We start from the raw sequence: 23,891 nt of genomic DNA on the forward strand, positions 1-23,891 counted from the left end.
CATCATCATCAGTAGTTCCCCCTCTAACTTCACTTAATTATCATTAGTGTGCAAAATATTGCCCTGCATTGAATTAAATTTTACAGAGAGCCTGGCAAGGACAGACAGACAGACAGACACACACACATGGAAAGAATAGAGTTTTAAGAGCCCATTACTCAGACTGTGAACATTTGGCACCTTTTCTCCCCTCTGCTCACCAGGGGACTAACACTGATGGAGTGAAGACAGCCTCCCTGGCTCTGCTATAAAACCTCACAGGTACACCAGTGGAGCTAAGTCGCTATGTTTGTGTGTGTACATTCGTCTGTACCTGCAAACGCCTCATGACCTCATTATATGTCAGTGTATGTGTGTTTTGACATGATGTTTGTAGCAGCCAGCATATTCACACTTGTGAATGTCTGACTCCTCTTCTCTTCCCTCCTTCTTCCTTCCCTGCCTATTCCCTCAAAGCTTTGACATTAATTTCAAGACCCACAAGAACCATTTGGAAAGAAGCAAGTTCTGTTCAGCAAAATTAGTCAGACAGATGCGTCAGCCAATCATCACCAACAGTCATGTGGACATTCTTAAAGGACAAATCTGGTTTATTTCAACTTGATGTAGTCCCCATAAATGTGGCTATTGTGGTTCTATGGGTCATGCTAATTTTGCATTCACCAGCTCGGTTATAAAGATTTGGGGAAACAAGGACTCACTCAAAACGACGTATACCGAGGCAAGCTGCGCAAGCCTCCTACAGCTTAATCCCTCACGTAGCATTTTATGTGTTGTATACACATTTCTTCTTACCATATGAAGAGCTGACCATTTGGCCGGCGTCGCTTCCAGTTGATTTTTGAGGTGAAACAGTCATGCAGCAGACACACCACATTTGGCATCAACAGGTCCCACTGTGTAGCAAAAGTTTTCCTCTTCACCGGGCAGGAGAATAATGATTACAGGAACACCACTGGTTGCTTTTCTGCATGTGCCTCCATTGTTTATTTTTCCTCTTCTATTTGTTTTGGCTCCTCTCTGTGTACCCCACTTCGAACAAGTGTGGTTGGCCATCAAAGTGAAATGACTCGCAATCGTCTTCATAGTAGTCCATGAAATAGTCCATCATTGCATTTAGTTTTTAGAACAAAGGCTAAAGTCAACCTTATACATGTAAACAAACCAGCCCGGAGGTAGATCCCTATGCAATTAGCCATAATGGCTGTTCCAGGTGGCTGGTTTCAGTCTGACTCAGAGACGAATGTTTGAAATAATTTATGTATAAATCCTATTTATTTGGAATTCTGGAGGACAAGCTTGCCCCGGTAAACATCAGTACATAAGCTTGAAATCAGAATTACCCTTTAAGTGGTTAATAAGACAGTTAATAAGAGTATGAAATAGCTACAACAAACCTTTTGACAACACTGTCATGAAACACAGACGCAAAGGTGTGATTTCACTGGACTCTTTAGTGTCATGTGTTGTCATACAAGTATAATAGTCATGTTCTTGACGGTATTATTCAAATTTCATAGTAACCACTTAAGTTGTACCACATGAGACTTCCATGACCCACTGGGAAGTGTCCTCTCTATCTATTTGAATTCATCATCCTCGTTATTCACACTCAGCAATTTTTAATTTCCGTACAAGTCTTATCTGGAATGGAGTGAAGTGACATTAAAGAAGCTGACGTTCAAGTCCTGTGAAGTCACTGCAGCGGATCAAGATACTGAGCTGAAAGTCAGACGAGACTTTATATCAATGTAGATGAAAAAAGCCATAAAAAGTCATATCCATGACTGCAAGCAATGCGTTCCTCTGTGGTCTGATTGCTTGAATTCAAATATTTTGGACTTTAATGTTTGATGTAATAATTCATTTGCAATGGCCAATGGCAATTAGTAAGCAGTAGTCGCTGTGAGTGAAGTGGTGTGTGCATGTACATGTGCTCATTCATATGGGTGCCTGATCACCTTGTTTTGCAGTTTATGTGCTGGGTCAATAGGATCAGTCTGGGTCAGGATCATAAAAGGGGTTGTATCTATGAATACACACATCAAACCCAATACTAAACCTCTTAAAGATCTTACATTAATATACAATGAGTGCACCCCATTTCATCTAACGTAAATGGATCTCCATTGATCCCCTCCCCAGTCTGTCTTATCAGCTGGCACCAGTTGCTGTTTTGGTAGTAGCAATGGATCTTCACCATCTGTGACTTGACTCATTACATGATGTCTTGGAAAGCATGGGCTTTGGTTCAACAATGCTCAGTTGACTGTATTCATCTTTACATAATATTTTTTGTAATGAATGATTATCTCCATAACAACCAATAATCAGTGAGAAAGTAGGTGCTCTAATACTTCGATTAAACAACAATCGTCTTTTGTTTCTCTTGTATTACAGGCAAAGAGCAATCACTTGAATAAAATGTTTTTCCCCATAGTGGCCTATTGTCGTGACAGCAAGAACAGTGTCACTGATGTGAAGCACCATTTAGATAGAACCAATAATGTTATGCATGTGTTCATCTTCACAGTTATTTTTAGATGAGGTAATGAAAGGCTATCATTGTTCAAACATTGGAGGGTTTTCTTAAGAACAATGTTGTACTTGATGTGGTTGTTGGCTACATTGCACAGCTATAATTAGAGCAAAGAAATAAGTCAAATATTTCTCTTTACATAATAATTCCTTTTCTCCTACTTGTGATCACAGTGAAGCCAACATTTCACTTGCTCTCCTACTCATACAAACATGCTTTTTATTCAGAAACTTCATTTTGATTTAGTTAGTCTGAATCATCATAAGTGAAGCTTTTAGAGTATTATTGCAATATGACACACACACACACACACACATATATAAGCATAGTAAATAAAAAGATAAACTCTAGCAGCACTCCTGCAGAGATGTGGACCATCCCTCCTGATTGCTCAATTACAAGATGACATTTAGCAGGCTTCAGATTCACCAGGTAAACATGAAATTATTTTGTGTGTAATATATGCTAAAATCACACAAAAATAAGCTGTTGGAGTGATCAGTAGCCTAGCAGTTGAGAAGCATACCATGTAACCACAATGTCCCAAAATGTGCCTTGTTCAATTTTGCATGTCATAAAGGCAAAAATGCAAAGAAGAACCACCCCTGCAGCTAGATGACATCATTTGTCTGTCCCTTCTAAAACCGACAAATAAATCAGTTTTATCATGTGATGATAGTATGGTTAAGTTTTGGTTAGGTTTAGGCATAGAAGCAACTCGGCTAGGGTTAGAGTTAGGGCAAGATCATGGTTAGGGTTGGGTTAACATTACAAAAACACCTTGATTTGGGTTAAAATTGCAACCCCTTCAAGGTTAGGGATCAACTGTGGTCATGGTTAAAAGAAACCAATGATGACTATGACTATCGGTAGGAAACAAGAAACAGTGGTCTTCCATATTAAAGTCCCACTTTTTGCAAACTCAGCCATCCACTGCAATCTCCTCCTTCTGCAGGTTTTTTGACTCTATAACAACATCACACTAATTCCTCTGCTCCCAATACACAACTGTCATAACTACTATGGCTTTGTTACTTAAAACCTACATCCTTTGGGGCATTTGCTGAAATGACCCTTCCTGACATTTCCCATGGTAGGACAGTCTAGACTGAAACCAGTTTGTTGTTCTAATACAATATGTATGCACATAAACATATTAAAAGTATATAATTCACCATAATATTTTTATCATATTTATTATTATTATTATTATTATTATTATTATTATTATTATTATTATTATATTGCTCTGCAAGAGTACCTAAATACCGCAGCCCTACCGCAGACTTTAATTCCAGACCATTTTCTTGCATCTTCATATGGACCCCTCCTTTATGAGCACTGTAATACACATGCAAGAATTGTTGCTTTTTTTGTCCTTGAGACATTTTATTAATTTTCCTTGCTTTGGTGCTGCCCTTTACTTTAGTGCTGTCTTTCTGGTCCTTTGCACTAATGTGCACTTACTTTCCTCTTTTTTCTCCAAATGTAACCCCCTCTAAAAGTGTCAGCCAAATGTCTAAAATGTACATGTAAATTTATGAGGCACTTGATGTCTGTATTTAATAAGATGCAAAAACATGGAGAATTTATATCTTACAGCTGGGAAAATCACTCATGTTAAAAAAGTCAGAAATCTTTTTTTTTTCTTTCCTTTTTTCACAGTGTTTCCCCTATATTCCTCCTGCATTGGTGCACCACCGCTGCAAAATTACAAGCGCTGCTCCTAAAATTTCACACAATCATCAATATCAATGGGCTACTAATGATTTTCACTCGCACACTGTGCAAGCATGATAACACCTTACATTAGCGTGGAATTGTTCTGAGTCATCCACTAGTGGAAGGCACCGTTATAAGAGTAGTGTAGCTCCGTTAAGGAATAGGGCAGTGCGTAATGTGTGTGTGCATAGCAAGTGTGTGGTTGAGCAAGTGGCAGTAAAGTGACAGTGAATGTGAGTGGAATAATGGAAAAGGTTAGCAGTAAGTTATCAGTCTGGCAGTAAATGTACAGTACAGGCTACAGTGTGTTATTTAATAAATGCTGCAGCTTCTCAAGACAAAGAAAAGTCTCGTCTGATGTTTCTCCATTGGCTTGAAAAGTGAAGGGGGTTAACCCCAAAATTAGTGACAATGTGTTAGCCTAACCTGACCAGGTTCACTCATGGTGGACTGACCTTTAAGTCGGACCAGCTATTCTCATTTTAGTGTCAATCTCAGCCGCTATGAAACAGAGAGCAGAGAAATGTCTGGCTGCGGCCCCCCCATCGCCCCAAAGCAGTCAACCTAGGGGAAATACTATAACATGTAATCCCTTGAGGAAATTTCACGTATATTTTACTCAGCAATACCCAGACAAAGAATTTGAAATAAATATCAGACTGACATGAAGAGAAAAGTAGACAGACAGACAGACAGAGAGAGAGAGAAAGAGAGAGAGAGAGAGAGAGAGAGAGAGAGAGAGAGAGAGAGAGAGAGAGAGAGAGAGAGAGAGAGAGAGAGAGAGAGAGAGAGAGAGAGAACACAGTCCAGTGGTGCATAAATCCAGGTGCATGATTTATCAGTGCATGCTCCGCAGCTTCTGAAACTGAATTAGTCCTTACCACTGAGACATGGAGACTTCACCATTCATTTACCTGACGAAGCACAGTCTAGCAATCCTGCCCTCTTGACAACACACCCACACACGTTCACACTTACACACAGGCAAGCAAATAAGCACAGTAGTGCACAAACACTCGCACCTGCACACAAGCTTGCACATGCACATTTCAGCACCATTAGGTTCAGTTTATATACAGCCTGTAGCGCAGGGAGTGAAGCAAATCATGCACAAGCCCTGTTGGTGAGAGATGAGCATTACATTACACCCAAAGTGTTACTTCATCACACTTATTCTCCCCTTTTTATCACAGCTCTAACATAATTTCATCTGTAAATACCTGAGCACTGTAACTGCTAAAATACCACAGCATAGAGACTTACACATGAATAACATAATTAAGTTGTTCATTATACTTCAAACAATCACAGGGATGTTAGAGGCCGCTTTCATACCAGTTTTGTTCACCAGGTCCAGACCAAAACATAAAACCAATTATACATTGTTGCCTCTCAGTTCTAGTCTGTTTTGTGATCAAATTGAAAACAAGCAAGGGCTGTACACATGAAGGCACACAGACTGACAGGTAACTTCAAAAACACAAAATCTCAATGCTATGGCCTCAGTTTACAATTTTATTTCTCCTGCTGGTGCAAACAAGCCTTCATCTGAGCCTCTTTTTCTTGTTGAAACAGAACAGAAAAGCGAGTAGAAAATAGCACACATGCTATACAGTGGCAACACACTGCCAGTTTAAAAGTTTTAACCAAGATCCTTAAAGTTTGGCTTTTCCTGTTTTCTTCTTCTACAGCAACCTTCCCAAGTGGTTGCTTGTCCACAGCATGAAGTAGACCCAAGCAGCAACCTCTGGGGCTGAAAAAATGAAGCCACACAAGTGCCAAAAACTGAAGTTCCTCAAATGGCCACTTGAGGCTGGCTCCAAAAGTGTGTCAGTCCCCATAGCCCCCAATGTTAAAATGCCCGATTTTACAGCAGAAATAAAGATGTATCATAACCCCAGATTCACAGAGTATAGGCATAGCCATAGCCATTGCTATATCAGTGTGTTTTCAGATCATGAAAGTTAATTGTAACATTTTGGTTGTCTAAAAAAGTCTTGTTCAGCATTTGGTTGTTCTCTAAGGACTGGGATGTTCACTTTTAGCAGCTAGCAGCTAATGTTAGGGTCAGCTCCACCCTCTCATCCAAATATGGCCACTTCTGGCTCCAAAAAGCCAAGATGGCCAATGTCAAAATGCAAACTCAAGGCTTCAAAACGGGAGTCCACAAACCAATGGGTGATGTCTCTGTGCCAACGTCCATTGTTTTTTACAGTCTATGACTAGACCACATTGTGATGCAGTGGATGGTAAGCACACGACTGCAGAGGAGGATATGTGTGGGTCACCGCATGGACCATGCTGAGTGCTTTATAGATAACTGTTGTTCACTTGCCTTATGCTATGGTGTTTTTAAGCTTGGGCCAGAAGGGCAGTAATGTGTTGCCAAGTGCAGACACTTGAAATGTTATTTGGGTCCTATGCCTCATCTCACCATTATAATTATTTCACTCCATAGAATATCATCATATACAGTACACAGGTATAGCCTCCTTGCTTGCAGTATTATTTAAGCCGTGCACTGTTTCTCCTATCTGCTATGATTTATGCAGGTATCTAAACCAGGTTTTCTGTAAAACTGGTTATTCATGAGCTGTCCATGGCACTCAAGCAACAATGGCTGTAGGCTATAATGAATGCATGAGGGAGGGATATGTTACATGAGCGATTTCTGTCCAATTTAACACCTTCTCTGCTGTCTAGGTTTATGTTTTTCGTTGCCACTTTCATTGCAGTAAAATTGTTAATTAACAATGGCGTGCACTGTAGAGCTGATGTGCAGCCAGACTTCCTGGTGCAAATATTTTAGGCTGGATAGGCTATAAAAGACCCCTCTTTGTCTATACTGTCATGTACAGCCTTTATAGTCTGATGCTCTGTTGGTTAAGCATGTTGGATACACAGTGTTACTGTTATGGCCTTTGTGATGCACAACATTGCATAGTAAAATTGTTGCTGTTTTTTCAGTTCGTCTGTTTGTTCTTTGTTCTTCTTCTAACTTTTCATAAGTCAGTTCTTCTGGGAAAAGATGGCCCAACCATTTTTGTATTGCACCGCCCAAAATACAATTTCTGCCTACGCCACTGTATCCAAGCCCTGACCCCACATGCAGTATTTGAATGCAATGTAACACTGTGCTGTCTACACACCTAATATCAGGTAATGGTAATTATTGTGAAGTGTTCATTTCTGAATGCTTCACAATAAGACCTTAAGGAAATGAAACCGGTCGTACTGTAGGGAGGCAGTTTTGGGTGACAGGAACTTGCTTAAGAATTGCTCTCAGACCAAAAAACATAAGACTTTTTCCATTGGTACAGTGAGAAGCCATTATAAACATATGTGAAATATACAGACAGATGACAAATTAAAGGAAAAACAACATAAAGTGTCTTAGTAAGATGTTGGGCCACCACGTGCTGCCAGAACAGCTTCAATGTGCCTTGGCATTGATTCTACAAGTCTCTGGAACACTACTGGAGGCATGAACACCATTCATCCAAGAGGTATGCCCTCCTTTGGTGTTTTGATGAAGGTGGGAGAGCACGTTGGTCCAAAATCTCTCATAGGTGTTCAATTGGGTTGAGATGGTGACTGCGAAGGCCATTGCATATGATTCACATCATTTTCATACTCATCAAACCATTCGGCGACTCCTTGTGCCCTATAGATGGGGGCATTATCATACTGGGAGAGACCACTCCCATCAGGATAGAAATGTTTCATCATAGCATAAAGGTGATCACTCAGAACAACTTTGTATTGATTTGCAGTGACCCTTCCCTCTAAGGGGTGTGACGACCCCTGGTGTCATCTTTTGTTTGGCCTTGTGATTTACCTGTCTGCTCTGTCTCTGCAGGTGTTTGTTAGGGCAACTGGCAACACCTGAAGGGCCACAGGGTTGCCAGGTTGTTAAAGTCCAGGCTGCAGCTGCGACAGTCTCTCTCACTCTCCTCTGACTGCTTGCAGCTGCTCCTGCTGGTTGCAGCCCTCTGCTCCAGATACCTGTGCTGGTTCAGTTTAATTATGTTGCCTTAATTATTTCTCTGGCTTTTATGCACCTTCCAACACCTATACACACACAAACTCTCCACTCACGCATTACGCACCTCGCACTGATTCTACTGACATTCAGTTAATTTGTTCATTTGATTTAATAAATAATTTTTTGTTAAACATTCTTGATGGTGTATCTCCCTTTTGTTGTGGCCACTTCAGCCAGGTCATAACAGGGTACAAGTGGACCCAAATCATGCCAGAAAAATATCCCCCACAACATAACAGACCCACTGGATCCCCTCACTGTGGGGGTCAAGCATTCAGGCCTGTACCAGTCTTTCCTTTAATTTGTCACCCATCTGTATACTACTGTCAACTGACCTGATGTACTTGTAGCTTCAAGCTTCTCATCCACATGAATAAACAATCTGACAATGTGAGAGAGGGCCTGCTGGCATTATCCAAATAAAAACTATAGTAAACAACCATGTGAAAGGAAAATGTGACTTAAAATGTTTGTTAATTCAGTTTCAATGTGCAATCAGACAGTTTTTTTTTCTCTGCGCTTTCACAGAATTCAATGCACACCACATTAAGCTTTTTATGTTCCCACAAAGACATGCATTAAAGTGCAGAAAGGATGATGTTGCAACTGTGGATTCAAACCCTGACTCTTAAACTGACAAAAGACATTAAGTCATTATGATCACTTGAAAAGTTTTCAATACATACATTCTGATGACAATTTTTTTACCTGTGATTAAGTGACTGAATACTCTAAATGTCTAAAACACTAATTTTTGCAAATGCCACTATTTTATGAGTGAGGGTTTTCAGAGGGTATGAGAAATGAGAAAATATCATTTAAATTTCTTGACATAATTTCCAGAGAGCAATTTGGCAAACAAACAAATAATGTCAGTTTTGTTTGCATCCAGCATTACTCACCAAATCACATTACATGTATCCTTGAGGTCTTACAAAACATTAAACGCATTTTGCACCTCAGATAACTGTAAAATGTTTTTTGAAAGATTGAAACAGTCATTCTTTACATGTGCTTGTATGGACCTGGTCATTGACATTTTGCTCTATAGCTCTTTAATGACAAAAGCTCTGCAGGGTAGTACTGTTCGCTCCTCTGGTAGAGCAATTGGGATTTTAATTATCACAGTAATGTATCACTGACATCGTGACTCCTCAGTAGTGCATTAGTGAGGTATTAAAAACATTATCTGTCACAAAACCAATTCTGCAGTTGCCAGGTCTTTACCAATTATCTTCCCCCGTGAATCACACCGCCACAACAGTTACGCTGACATCAACAATCTTGTGTTGACTGGTTGTCCTCTGAGTTTGGCAGTGAAGGAGTTAAGTCATCAGTGTGGAGTAACGACAGGCTGTGATTAGTGGCAAAATTAGAATCAGAATCAGATTTATTGGCCAAGTATGTTAACACGCACCAGGAATTTGGTTCTGGCTGTTGGTGTCTCTCAAGCAATATAGACAATAGACAGAAAATGTACATATTATTTACAGACAATACATAATATCGAAGAAATATACAGATTATATATAAGACAAACAATATACATACAGTGCAAGTGTGTGTAGTAGTGCAAACAACAATAATGTGCATCACGTTATGGGAATGAAATTGTGATGTTGAGTATTTGTACACTACAGTATTTGGAGATATGAAGCAGGGTGTAATGACTATCTGAAGAACAAGGGTAGCTATGGTATAGCAGATGATACTGGTCAGCTATTTATGAGTGTGATGGCATGAGGAAAGAAACTGCTCCTGTGTCTGGTAGTTTTGGTATACATGGTTCTGTAGCACCTGCTGGAGGGGAGGAGTTGAAAAAGGTTATGTCCAGGGTATGAGAAATCTGTAATTATTTTCCCTGCCCATCCACTGGTTCTTGAAGAGAACAAGTCCTGGAGGGTGGGCAGGGAAGCACTGATGATTTTTTGCTGCGGATTCAATGATTGCGGTGTAGAACTGGCTCAACAGCTCCTGTGGCAGACCATACTTCCACAGTAGCCACAGAAAGTACATCCTCTGCTGGGCCTTATTGAGAATGGAGTTGATGTTGGTCTCCCACTTCAGATCTTGGGAAATGGGAGTTCCCAGAAACTTGAAGGTCTCCACGGTTGATACAGGGCTGTTGGATATTGTGAGGGGGAGCAGTGCTGAGGGGTGTCTCCTAAAGTCCACTGTCACAGTTTTGAGTGTGTTCAGCTCCAAGTTGTTCTGACTGCACCAGAACAACAGCCATTCAACCTCCTGCCGATACACAGACTCTTCACCATCTTGGATGAGTCCAATGACCATAGTGTCATCTGCAAACTTCAGGAGTTTAACAGCTGGGTCTTTGGAGGTGTATTTGTTGGTGTAGAGGGAGAAGAGCAGTGGGGAGAGGACACATTTCTGGGGAGTAGCAGTGCTGAATGTCCATATACCAGAAGTGACTTCCCCCAGCTTCAACTGTTGTTTCCTGCCTGTCAGGAAGCTGGTGATCCACTGACAGATGGTGGGGGATACAGTGAGCTGGGAGAGTTTGGAGGAGAGGATTTCTGTAATGATAGTGTTGAAAGCCAAGCTTAAGTCCACAAACAGCATCCCTGCATATGTCAAGGTGTTGCAGGATGTAGTGCAGTCTCATGTTGACTGCGTCATCCACTGACTTGTTTGCCCGGTAGGCAAATTGTAGGGGGTCCAGCAGGTGTCCTGTGACACTCTTCAAAGGACTTCATGACCGCAGACGTCAGAGTAACAGCCCTTCAGTCCTGTGATGGAGGGCTTCTTGGGGACCAGGATGATGGATTTTCATGAAGATTGGAGCTAGTTGTTCAGCATAGGCTTTAAGACAGGAGGGGCAGACACCGTCTGGACCCAGCGCTTTCCTGGTCGCCTGTCTCCGGAAGAGCCGGCTCACATCCTCTTCACATTCACAAGTTTCCTAAATAGAACCTTCATTCACAAGAGTCCAGGATAAGTGGTTTACTCTCTGGGGATCACTCTGTGCACCTCGTACAGTGGTGAATGGGACTGAGCTGAATGTGAAACAGGGTCTGATGGAAGCAGTGTGTATGTGTGTGAAACATTAAATTGGCTTAAGCACACTACCATCACCAGTCGTCCCTTTGAGTAATGGCACTGATAGCTCCAATATTATTATCACACACATACACGCAGAAAAAATGTCTTAACTTGTGCAGAGGCACATGAGAAGTGAAGAGGGTGGACTCATACAAATACCTTGGCAAAGCAAAATGCAAAGAAGCTACAAATTCTAAAATAGGGACATGACAGTGATGTTGATCTTTGACCATTTGGATATAAAATGTCATCATTTCATCATTTTATCCTATTGGACATTTGTGTGAAATTTTGTCATAATTAGCATATTGAGTTATAGCTAAAATGTGTTTTGTGAGGTCATAGTGACCTTGACTTTTTACCTTTGACCACCAAATTCTACTCAGTTCATCTTTTAGTCCAAGTGGATGTTTGTGCCAGATGTAATGAAATTCCCTCCAGGCATTCCTGAGATATCACATTCAAGAGAATGGGACCAATGTGAGGTCACAGTGACCTTTGACCACTGAAGTCTAATCAGTTCATCCTTGAGTCAAAATGGAAGTTTGTGCCAAATTTGAAGAAATTCCCTCAAGGCGTTCCTGAGATATCACATTCACAAGAATGGGATGGACGGACAGATGTATGGATGGATGGACGGACAACCCGAAAACATAATGCCTCTAGCCACGTCTGTTGCCAGCATGGAGGCATAAAAAGTTGGCTAGAGTCACCAAACACCCAAGAGATAAATGTGTTTTGGAGTATTTGTAGAAATATTAGAGGCAATGAATCAGGGTTAATGGCAAAAGGAAAACACTTCTGAATAAATAATAATCTGCAAACAATTATGATGCAGCACACAAAAACAACAGCTTAATTTACTTTCAACAGTAAAAAGATCCATATCTGTCACTGCAACCATTCCTAATAGTCCTAAAAGAGAGAGTAACGAGTATGAAGCTGTTTGGGGCTGAATGCAGAGCTTAATACCCAGAGACAAAAATGCACACATGCAAAAAAACAAATAGTGTGCACATTAGTGTATATGAAAACACACCCTGACAAGAGCTTTTATCTCCCAGTTACTAAACAAGATTATCCAACTCTACATGTCGGATCTTCTTATACTCAAAGTTTGATGGTGTCTAAAAGGTCCTACACCTTTGAAGGAGAGGACATGCTTTTTACCATTTGATATGAAAAGTTGGTCATAAGTAATCAAAGTGATCAAAGTGCTTTCTTGCCCAGTCAGCAGAGGCAAGCAGGAGTGAAATTTGAGGAGTTAAATAAGTTAAAGAATATTCTGCTTCTGAATTCTGACTGTCAGAAGCACCAACTACCCTTGTGTTATATCCCAGCTGAAATGCTTATGTTGATATATTAGGCTACATGGTGTTGATGCTAAGATGATGCCATTCTTGAGGTTAGGGTGTGTAAGGTAATGAGCTTAGAAAAAGGTCTAAGCTCAGAGAGCTTAGAGAAAGGTCAGGTCAGTAATTGCCTAAGCATGGGGCTCTGACTCTATTTAATACAACTGTTTTGGTCACACTAATTTAGTATAACTTAAATAAGTTTTTGCTTGTACTTTTTGTCACTCTTTCTTCCTTGTTTACAACAGACTAAAAGTCAGAGGCTAGCAAAAATTAATAAAGTTTTTATGGGAGAACTGTTAAGCTCATTTACTAGAGCAGCTTTGCATGATTCACAGCTCAAAAACACCCCTTATTTATCTTATGCAGGCCCTCAGTTAAGCCTTTGTCTCTTAACAGGCAATCTTAGCTCCTGTCTCTTTAAGGCCCCCCTACCAATGAACCCACTCTGTTTTGACTGGCCAGCTTTTCAGAAGCTGCTGAGGGGCAACTGTATCAGAGTCATATGAAGTTACTGCCGATTCAAACACAACATTTCCTGCTTTACTGCTTCAAATTAAAGGCTTTTAAATAGCTAAATAACAGGAGACTTTTATTGTGAAGAATTTACAGGAAATGAAACATGTTCCTTACCGAATCAGCAGAGCTTCGTTAGCGCTAAGGAGCTACACTGCTAAAAACCTTAAGCCGCTTTAGTGCTAAAAAACGGTCAACGCAACAACATATGGACATATTTGGAGCTCTTTTTTCAGCGGAACAGTCAGAAATAATGCAGGGAGGAACAGTACAAGCAGAAACAGCCACAGTGATGATGATGTTTGATGAAGAGCTGCAGACGACCAGCACACCTCCAACAGGTAAACAACTTTACTTTGCCCTGCTGTGTAATGGAAGAACACTCATAGCCTACCAGCTTGTCTTGAGTCAAGGCTTGGCGAGACTACCCCCAAAACAATGAAAAAATGCCATTATGTGAGCAGAGCAGAGCAGTGAACTTGTGCACTGTGTGTGGAACAGATGACCATATAAAGAAATCTGTCACAAGCTGACATCAGCTCGGGCTGAAAGTAGAAAAAAACATTGGAAACTGAGGGCAGTCTGAAGCTGGTGCTTTTTGGTCACTTTTTGCTTTTTGTTACTTCTACGTACATTTACGTCATTATTTTGACACTTTGGCCACATTTAATATAAACATCCCACATTGTAACATTATATATATGACTGAGAATAAGGAAAAGTATAATAAGTCCCCTGTAATATATATTTTTAAAGGCAAAAATTTGTTGTGTGTGACAACCAAATGTAATGCATTTATCACAGCAATTGTAGCATTAAATGTCAAACTTTAAAAAAAAACAAAAACTAAAAACTAAGGAATGGGGTGTAAAAAAAGCTATGACTAAATACTAGTCAATAACTGAATAGCCTTGAAATTCTAATTTGTCAGCTAATCAGGTGGATTAGTAAAAATGTATCTTTTGCATGGAGCATACTGTATGTGCTGAATTTTCAGAAACAGGATTCAATAAGATCAATTTCAGTATATTGCAGTTGTTTCATTTAGCAATGTCTTCAGTGTAACAAAACAAGGCTTTTTCATCATTTCAGGGTTTAATTCATTCATTTGATTTGTTTTTTAACAAACAACTGTCTTGCATTACAGCATTCTGATTAATCTAGTGGGTGATATATTAAAGGTACATGAATGATATTGCTTATTATACTGTATGTACTATCTATTCTGTAATGTTTTTTTTTATAAGGTTTCTTATTAATTTATAGTGTGTTCTCATGAGCTTTGATGTTGCTTTGTATGCCTTTGTATACATTGTCCCTTTTAGCCTTCTGGCTATATCTATTGCATCATATTGATGTTAATGTGTTCTATACCTAATAAGTAAATTAATCAAGTATAGTAAAATAACATATGTAGACCTATTGTTTTGTTTTTTTTTTTTACAGGTGATGATACTGTAAATCCCATAGTGGGAGAGTTCAGCAATACCTATGACCAATCAGATGGACCAGGAAAAAAACATATCCTATCTTACTCAACTGATGGAGTTCCCTTTCACTTCCAGGTTTTAGATTTCTGCTGACTAGCTTTGTGTATTAATGTTATTCGTGACAGGGTAATTCTCCTCTCCTCTTGCTGAAAGCACATCTGTAATCACCTAGCCCTCCATCATACAACAATGGTGAATAGTGAGGGCCATTAACCCATTAGCTAATGATCACGGATTGTCAGATGCCCCACTCAAGTGCTTGCTAACAGTTTGGTGATGGAGGTCTGTTGGTTTGGAATAAGAGAGGTACACAATATATGTATTATAGTCAGAGAGAGATCACATCAATACATTGTCAAGGAACATAGTGCTAATGGCTCATTTCCACATGTTATTCTAACACTGTGTTTTCTATCCAGAGCCAATCAGTGCATGATTTAGGTTTGTGTCTGAGATGTTACCTTTGGTAAAAACTGAGCTAATTAATAGGCGAATATTTATGTGCACCACACTGCAACACTAGACTGGAGTTTTTCCTCCCACACAAGGTTTTCTGCTCCGAGTTTATGTGAAGGTGAAAAGAAAGCCTTCACATTTTAATAATAATGACAAGAAAAAATATTTGTTTTGTAATCACAGAGCAGTGTCATTTAATTTCCTCTCCTATCATCATAAAAATATTTCCCTTGTGACCAGTTCTTTTAACACAGACATCTTTGGTCATACATTCATTTTCATTCTAAAGAATAATTAACCAAGGAAGTAGAGAAAATGTTAGAGAACCAGCAATCTTGCTGAACATTGCAAGAAAATTGTTTGAGATAATCCTCTATCATCAACCAACATGAATAAAAACAAGCCATAAGTGGAGCTCTCTCTTTGATGGTCACGCTGTTTTTATCTCCCAGCCTGTGGCAATGACGTGCACACACACACACACACACACACACACACACACACACACACACCAAAGATTTCTTGTTCACTCACCCAAATGTTGCCATCCTGGTGATACGGTTTCCAGTTCCTTCCTGTGTCACTGTAGAGAAGACGGTACCGTGTCGTCCAATCAGAGCTGCTGTAGCGACCCTGCGTTGCTATGGCACTAATCTGCTTTCTGGAACCCAGGTCCACCTGTAGCCACTGGTAATGGTCACTGTCCAGAGGAGACCATCCACCAGCACCTGCAGAGTCACATAAGTGAAAGGTTGTCTGTTGTAAGTCCTTTTAATTTTATATAATTTTATAAATCAGACAGTAAGCATAAAAGAAAAACAGAATCTAATCTGTAATTTATTCTTAATGAGTGAAATTGGTTGAGCCTGGTATAAATAAATAGCAACAAAAAGAAATGTTTTTTTTTCTTTAGTATATCTTATTAGCATGATCTGTCTGTTGTACACATAAGCAGAGTTGCCACTATTCAGGGCAGACTGGCTCTCGAGTCCAAGATAGGCAGAAAAGCAGCATGGTATCCACATAATGAGATTTTACAAAAGGAATGTGTAGTTACAAGGTTATAGTCCGTCCTATTATTAAAGGTCAGTGTCCAGCAGAGAGCGGCCCAGAAATTTGCTTCAAGACAGGCACTGGAAGTAATGTTTTATTAATAGGTTTGCATGCAGGGTTAGAGCTTGCCGACTATAAAGATGTTTCACAAGAATGACGAGAACACTCTTCTTCAGTATCATAATTATTCATGGCACACACCTCAACTTCTAGAGGAATAGCTATGTATGACATTTCAGGATGGATTCTTTTTTAATATTGGTATGCAAGACATCATATGGCATTTTGTAAATGCTGGGAAGTCCACTGTAATCAACATAATTCAGTTTCAGCTCAGAGATACTGGCCAAGGAGAACACCATGATAAGAATATGAGCACAACATTACAGTTTTGTTAATTTTGATAATATCTGTTTATTACAAAGTGCTATAACAGCCTGCACACAGATTGAAACAGGATGTGAGACTTCCCTTGATATGTAAAAATAAAGTCTAAATTCACACTTTCAACCAGAGATACCTACTTCATACTGACAGATACATACAGTTATCTCCACTTATTTCCAGCTAAACGTTGGTTCAATGTTCGCATCCTTGAGTGCACATCAAAGTGATATTTCACTCTGGTGGAACATGCATTTTATTTTTCATTGCACGCATCTTTGTTAGAATTGGCTTTTGCAGTAATTCTCAAAATGGACAAGAAACACAGGGGAAATTACTTGTTTAAATGTTGAGAGTCAATTTTTTTTTTATCTTCTCTTAAGATTTTGCATACAGTATAACTTAGAAGGTTGTGCAATATATTCAAATAAAAAAAGTTGGAAAACATTATACCTAGGTGAAAAATTGCTTTGATGAAAATTACTATCTGTGAAAGCATTAAAGGTGAGCATTTCAGTGCCATTTTCCTGTGGTTACAGTGTTGACTGCTGGAATATATGACTGTGTTTGTTTCGTTATCCAGTCAGTCGCAGTCGCGTCCTTGTGCTAGCCTAAAACCTCATGACTTTACCTTCAGTGCCAGACAAACACTCATGTGTCCTCCAAAAGCTGTCCCCCTTCACACCTCCATATGACAACCTGAGGCAGGGCCAAACTCCCCTGGACCTTGCAGGTTAAATGAGCCTCAGGTTAAATGGTGCAGAAACACAAGAGCAAGGCAACTGCTAGACAGAAGGGAAAGAGAAATGCTGGACAGGATCCCAATGACCTGATTTCATCTGCCATTTTAAAATAAGAGAAAAAAAAATAATGAGGCGTAATGCCAAGATTGTATGTAGGCTACCGTGAGAGCAGTCAAACCAGTGTAAGAAATACAAGAAAATGCACTCAGTAGTGCACAAAACAGGTGTACAGACAAATGCACACTTATGCATTTTTCACGCACACACACGTGCACACAGCACTGAAGATGTATTAATGCAGCCAACAGCCAAGCCTATGACAGAATGCGACTGTGAAATGATTATTGGGAAGAGTGGGTGGTGGATGGACTGCGAACTGGCCGTGTCACGGCCGTCTTCTTTGATTCTCTGTGATGGATTTTTTCTAAAGGACACAAATACAGATAAGAAAGTGATGGGTTGAAAGCACAAGTGAAGGAGAATGACTGATTTAAAAATGACAGAGACAGAAAACAGGAGCGTAGGGACAAAGTGAGAGAAAGGGAGATACTAAGAGCAAGAAAGTACAAGAGCTGTTAGAAGAGCATCAAGCACAGTGGAGGAGGCATGAGAGATGATAGTCATATGATAAAAAAGAGGGTGAGGCAGTTTGCGATGTATCCCCCCACCCCTTTGACAAAAATCCTATATCTTATCCAATTACAGAGCCATTACACTCCAGCCCTGGCCTTGACAGATAACCAGGCCCATATCAGTGGAAACGTCAATACCTCAAAAACCCGTTGCAGCAAAACCATTCCCAAGGGAGGCTAAACCATTATCAAAAAGGGGGGTGGGGGTGGGGGGTGGCGGAATTGGGTTTGGGAGGGGGGTGGTGACAGTGATAAGTAAACAGACAGCAGAAAATAAAGATTAAGAAAGCAAGCAGAGCGGACAATGACCGAGGCAGTGTGACGCATTGAACATGATCAGATGATGGGGTGACGGAAAGAATGACGAGAAGGTGTGTGGTGGTGGTGGTTGGTGGCGGTGGTGGTGGGAGTGACAAGAGAGGGGAGGAGGCAGAAAATGGTAATGAGAAAAAGTAGGAGTCGAAGAGAGAAGTATGTTAAATAAGGTGATAGATGATGCCACAAGTGAAGGGGCGGGGTACAGAGCAGAGGGAAAAGGATGAGAAACTTGGGAGAAATAGAGATAAAGTGAACCCATTCAACAGTGATGAGGGGGTGGGGGTACCATCAACTGAAAGTTAGACTGCAGGTGGGTTCAAATGACATGGAACCGGAAGCAAAGATTGGAAAAGTTTAGGGTATAGAGTTCAGGACAGTAGAAGAGACAGAGAAAAGTGAGAAAGGAGCGGTTAGAATATAGTATGTGCAATATATAGAGTCATTACTGCACATTCTTCAATAACAGTGGTGCACTGAGATCTCAGCTGCTACAGGATTTTAGTGTCAGTTCACTGAAAGTTGAGCCAGGATTGTGGCTCTATTTCTGCACATATCTTAAAACACACCACTGATATACCTATACATCATTATGACATGGCACCTTCCTCAAAGGGTTTTATTAGTTTTGTTACTTGTTATGACAGTAAGGAATCTTGAGACATTTTGATATGTCATACTAGATAAAACTGTCTGGTATTTCCTCAAAAGTGAAGGCTGACCTGGCATGCTTTTCATTCGATCTTGTTCTTTCAGGAGCTGCTAAAGTGAAAACAACAATTTGTCCTTGAGTGAGGAGCACAGGGTGAGCAGTTGGGACATTTTTCACACATTGTCCAAGGGCACTTAAATGGTAGTTTCTGACTGCTGGGAACCAAACTTCAGATTTCCAATATTCTCTACCCTGCAGTGCTACTACCACAGTGACCACACTCACACCATTGGTGCCTGGTAAGAGGACATTCAAAGCAAAAATTGCACTGCAATAAAAAACGCAAGAGGGTGTGTTCATGTGGGTGTGTTCCTAGAGGTATGATGAGAAAATGACCCAGTCCCGTCCAGTGGGGGTCTACTAAACCTACTAGTAGGTTCTGGAGGCTGTTATCACCCATTTATTTCAGTGAGACACTGTTAGTGGAGCCCAGTAGTCACAGAAGCCCTTTTATCAGTTGCATGTTCTTTGAATCATTGTCTTTGCGTTGTGTAGTTATCTGAGCTGTTCTGTTATTTGTGTTATTTTATGTAACTGTTTCTGTAAACAGATTTTAAAATTTCAATTTAATTTTACTATTACTTTGTTTATTTGAAATACTGACCTTTGAACCTTGATCTCAGTGCATGTTTGAAGGCTTATAATTCAGCAACAAATGGGGCTGAATTATAAGCCTGTTATAATTCAGCCCCTGGGACCGACTGTTATAGAGAACTGTTGACCTCAGCTATCGTGTGAGTATAGTCAACAACTGGGAGCGCTGTCAGATATGGGTAAAATATGGTTAAAATTAATTTTCACCTGTTTAACAATTAGATGTTTAAAATCTAACTACACAAATGTCTTTACCATTCCCTTAAACTCTTCAGTGTACTCTCAGTTCAGTATTTACAACTTCAAATTCTAGGAAAAACACTTTAAAAAGAAAAAAAAAAATACAATTCCCTAGAGTGGCGCCATGCAGTTTGATACAAATCTACAATATACATGTAGTTCTTCCAGTTCGCAAAGTAGGGTTGTAAAATAGGGTTGTAAAAAGATATATCCGCTGAATATATCAAATATCTAGTACAGCAGAACTAGTAATTACACTGCATCTAGATGATCTATGTTAAGAAAAAAGAAAGATGTTGGTTTATTTCAGATATTTTAGCTGGTATTTCTGGTTCCAAAAAAAACCTTTATTTCACAGAATCGAAGGAGAAATAATCAAAATTAATGGTCTTAATATTAATCTATCATATTGTTGAGCTATCAAGGAGTGCAGGGATTAAATGAGGGATGTGAAATGTAAAGTCCGATTTGATAATACTGTCTTCATCCCATTTATATGGCCATGGTACAAGATTTGATCCTCACACATGCATGTACACACACACACACACACACACACACACACAATATTGGAGTGCTTTAATGGATGAAGTAGCTCAATATTAATTGAGGAAGACTATGTTTCAATACAAATGGTTTCATATTAAAAATCCTCAGCCACATATTCTTTGAAATCTCTCTACTAAAGGAAGGAATCTCTGTATGTCTGTATGTATGTCCTTCGTGTATCTCAAGAACTGTTCATCTGATTGACTCCACACTTGGCGGAAAGCCAAGCATGTCAGGGAGAGACCAGAGACGAGTCAGGGAAAAGTGCTCTAAAAAGAGAAAAATAGACATTGAAAACAGAGCTTTTAAATCAAGAATGGACAGTCTTACCCCATGTCTAGAAAGAAAGAATAGCATTAGAAGCACATTTAGCAGATAAGCAGCAGCGAGTGACTACACAGGTACATTGTTGAGTGTAGGTCATCCACATTTTTAAAGCACTTAGAGCCCAATACATAATGACTGTAGTTACGCACGTAAAATGAAGGAAAAACTTTTCACGGGCAGTTCAAAACCAGTTTCTCTCATATGCTCCGAGACCATGGCGATTGTGAAGCACCACTACAGCAAAAGCATAGATCTTTGGAGCAAACATATCCACTCAAATCCAAACTGAATGCACAGAAAATAGGAATGATCAAAGAGCCCGATATGATTGATCCACTTTATTTAAGGATGCACATTACACAGAGGAAAAAAAGAACCACAGAGGCCAGGCAATTGTCTCGTTCCAAACGGACATATTTTGAACAGGCACTGCACTAGTATAAAATTAAATGAGCAACATTTTATACAATCACAGGCTATAAAATGCCTTTTCTTTTGGATTTCAAATTGAATTAATCCCTGGGGTGCTCTAAAATCTATGTCATTTATTGAAAGAACATCATCAGCTAAGATAACTACGCAAACCAAAGACAACAATTCAAACAACATGCAACTACCTGGTTTCAGCGATAGCAGAGTCCATAGCAACCACCATAGCAACGATAGAAAGCCTGAAAGAATCTCCATAATAACTAACAAATTAAACATTATATACATTCTATATTATGAAAATAAAATGCATTCTCACTAGAAACGTTATCAAAATGCATTATTATGTCTTATCTTAAAATATTGCATTTTCCACTGAGAATGACAGGAATGTCAGCCATTTTGTTTGTTTTCCAGAGAAACTTGACAGTCACATGACAGCATATGCCTGATAACAGGCCCACTGGGCTCCACCAACATTGGCTCACTGAAATAAATGAGTGATAACAGCCTCCCGAACCTACTAGTAGGTTTAGTAGGCCCCTACTAGCCCTTATATTTGGGACAGTTGCGTGATGATAACACCATATTCAATAGGCTGATAACAGTCAAATCAGATGGCATTGCTGAATGATGTTGCACTGTGTTGCGTCAAAAGTTGAGCCCGGTTCAACTTTTTTGACGGACAACTTTGCATTTCTTTGCCAGAGTCCAACGTGGCAGTTGCGCTGAAATGAATGAGGAGACTGCGTTTTTGATGAAGTGCTTTCATCAGTCTGAACATGGCTCAAAGGCGTGAATGAAAGGACAGGGTGATGGTTAGGGAAAAGGGGTTGAAGAGGAAGTGGAGATGGAGTAGAGGCATGTTAGGGTTATGGGGTTACCAGAAGGAACAGATGGAGATGAGAGAGACAGATAGATTGAGAAGTCCGGAGAGACATAAAGGTCAAAAAGATCGTGAAAGTGATGGCAAGCAAAGCGTTTGGGAAAGAGGGACTAAAAAAAGCAATGAGAGAAGACAGCTGTGGGCTAAAGAGCTGGATGTTGGAGGTCAGGGAAAGGTAGAAGGGACATGAATAAAGGATGTGGGGGAGCAAAGAAATCGGGGGGACTACAGAAGTGAGATGGTGAGATGCTGTATATGAGAAGAGAGGGCTGGAAAAAGAAGAACAGCTGAGAGGTGAGAGGGGAGGAGGGTAAGCTTGACAGAGGTTAGGAGGGGGGTGGTGAAGAGTAATATATATATATAAAAAAAAAAAAGAAGAACAGAGGTACAGTGAAAGGTGAAAGCCGGAGGGAGAATGGGGAGAAGCAAGAAGAGGTTGACAGAATAAAGTGGAGATGGGGGAGGCTGGCAGTGGGGGAATGGAAGGTGTGAGAGTGAGCGAACAGGAACATCAGCGAAAGAAAAAGTTAATGGTAAATGGACTGCATTTATATAGCGTTTTTCTAGTCTACCGACCACTCAAAGCGCTTTACAACACATGCCAACATTTACCCATTCACACACACATTCATACACTGATGGCAGAGGCTGCCATGCAAGGTGCCTCATCAATACAGCGCTTTTTATCCAAAATAGTACAATGCCTCTAATGCTCATTCACAAACTCACAATTAGAGGTTCAGTGTCTTGTCCAAGTACACTTTGACATTAGGGCTGGAGGAGCCAGGGATTGAACCACCAACCTTCTGATTAGTGGCCAACTTGCTCTACCTCCTGAGCCACAGCTGCTCCATTAAAAAAGGAGGGAAAAAAATGGGAGGAGAAACAGGAGGGGAGGAGCGTCGGGGGACAATTGCCGTTCTCTCGCCTGTCACACACACAGATGTTTGGGGAGGAGAGGAGGAGCAGGAGGAAGACATGAGAGAGAACAGGGGAGCAGAGAAGGACAAAAAAAAAAAAACACCTCTGCGGAGGAGATGAGGAAAAGGAGAAAACCAACAGAGAAAAAGATCAGGAGATAGATCTCAGAAAAAAAAAAATTGAGAATAAGTATAATCCAAGGGGAAGACACGGAGAATAAAGCAACAGTCTTAAAAAGGGCTTCTGATGCCAAGTTCCTTCCACTGTATAATCTACACTTCATCAAAATTGTATCAAAATTGATACACAGTATCAATTTGTGGTTTTGGACAAAAGAAAACCTCTTTTTAAGTGTACACCGAAGCATACTTAAATAATGAAACAATAAATGAGTCAGATAGTGCCGAAACAGTCAATTAGTCCGCAACATTTTTGATATGTGATTTATAATTTAAGTCATCATCAGCTGTTGGAGAAGTATTGGACTGTTGGTTGACAAAGAAGCAAGTTGAACATGCACCATGGCTTCTGGGAAGTGGTCATGAGCATTTTTAGACTAGAACATTTTATAGACTAAACTATTAATGGATTAATACAAAATAACAAATTACTCAATTAAAATAATTATCAGCCACAGCCCCAGTCAGCCAGATCGAACACCCTTTAATGAACACAAAAAAGGCAGAAAATACAATCAGATTTTTTTCACACTAGGGAAATTCACTGGTATTGATAATATAGCTGAGCTATTTATCAGCCCATTCTTCAATGGCTTAAAATCTGTCTGTAGGGAACATCTTTATCCCATATGTCTATTCCACAGTATTGCCTTATAATGCACTTGAGTCACACTTAAATCGAACCGACGCCAATGCCGGCATTTCAGTTTGGCATTGCAGAAATTCATCAGAATCAGATTCATCTGC

General features: G+C 40.0%; 1 protein-coding gene across 1 annotated transcript in view; it reads right to left on the reverse strand.

Moving 5' to 3' along the window:
- The window catches only part of cntnap2a (contactin associated protein 2a), a 201,507-nt gene that overhangs the window by 167,505 nt on the left and 10,111 nt on the right, over positions 1-23,891 (reverse strand). Inside the window, exon 2 of the mRNA XM_044340234.1 lies at positions 15,715-15,908. The gene's annotated coding sequence lies outside the window, so the exon portion shown is untranslated. The remainder of the gene's footprint in view (positions 1-15,714; positions 15,909-23,891) is intronic.

This window comes from Thunnus albacares, chromosome 21 (genome assembly GCF_914725855.1).
Source record: "Thunnus albacares chromosome 21, fThuAlb1.1, whole genome shotgun sequence".
NCBI lineage: Eukaryota > Metazoa > Chordata > Actinopteri > Scombriformes > Scombridae > Thunnus > Thunnus albacares.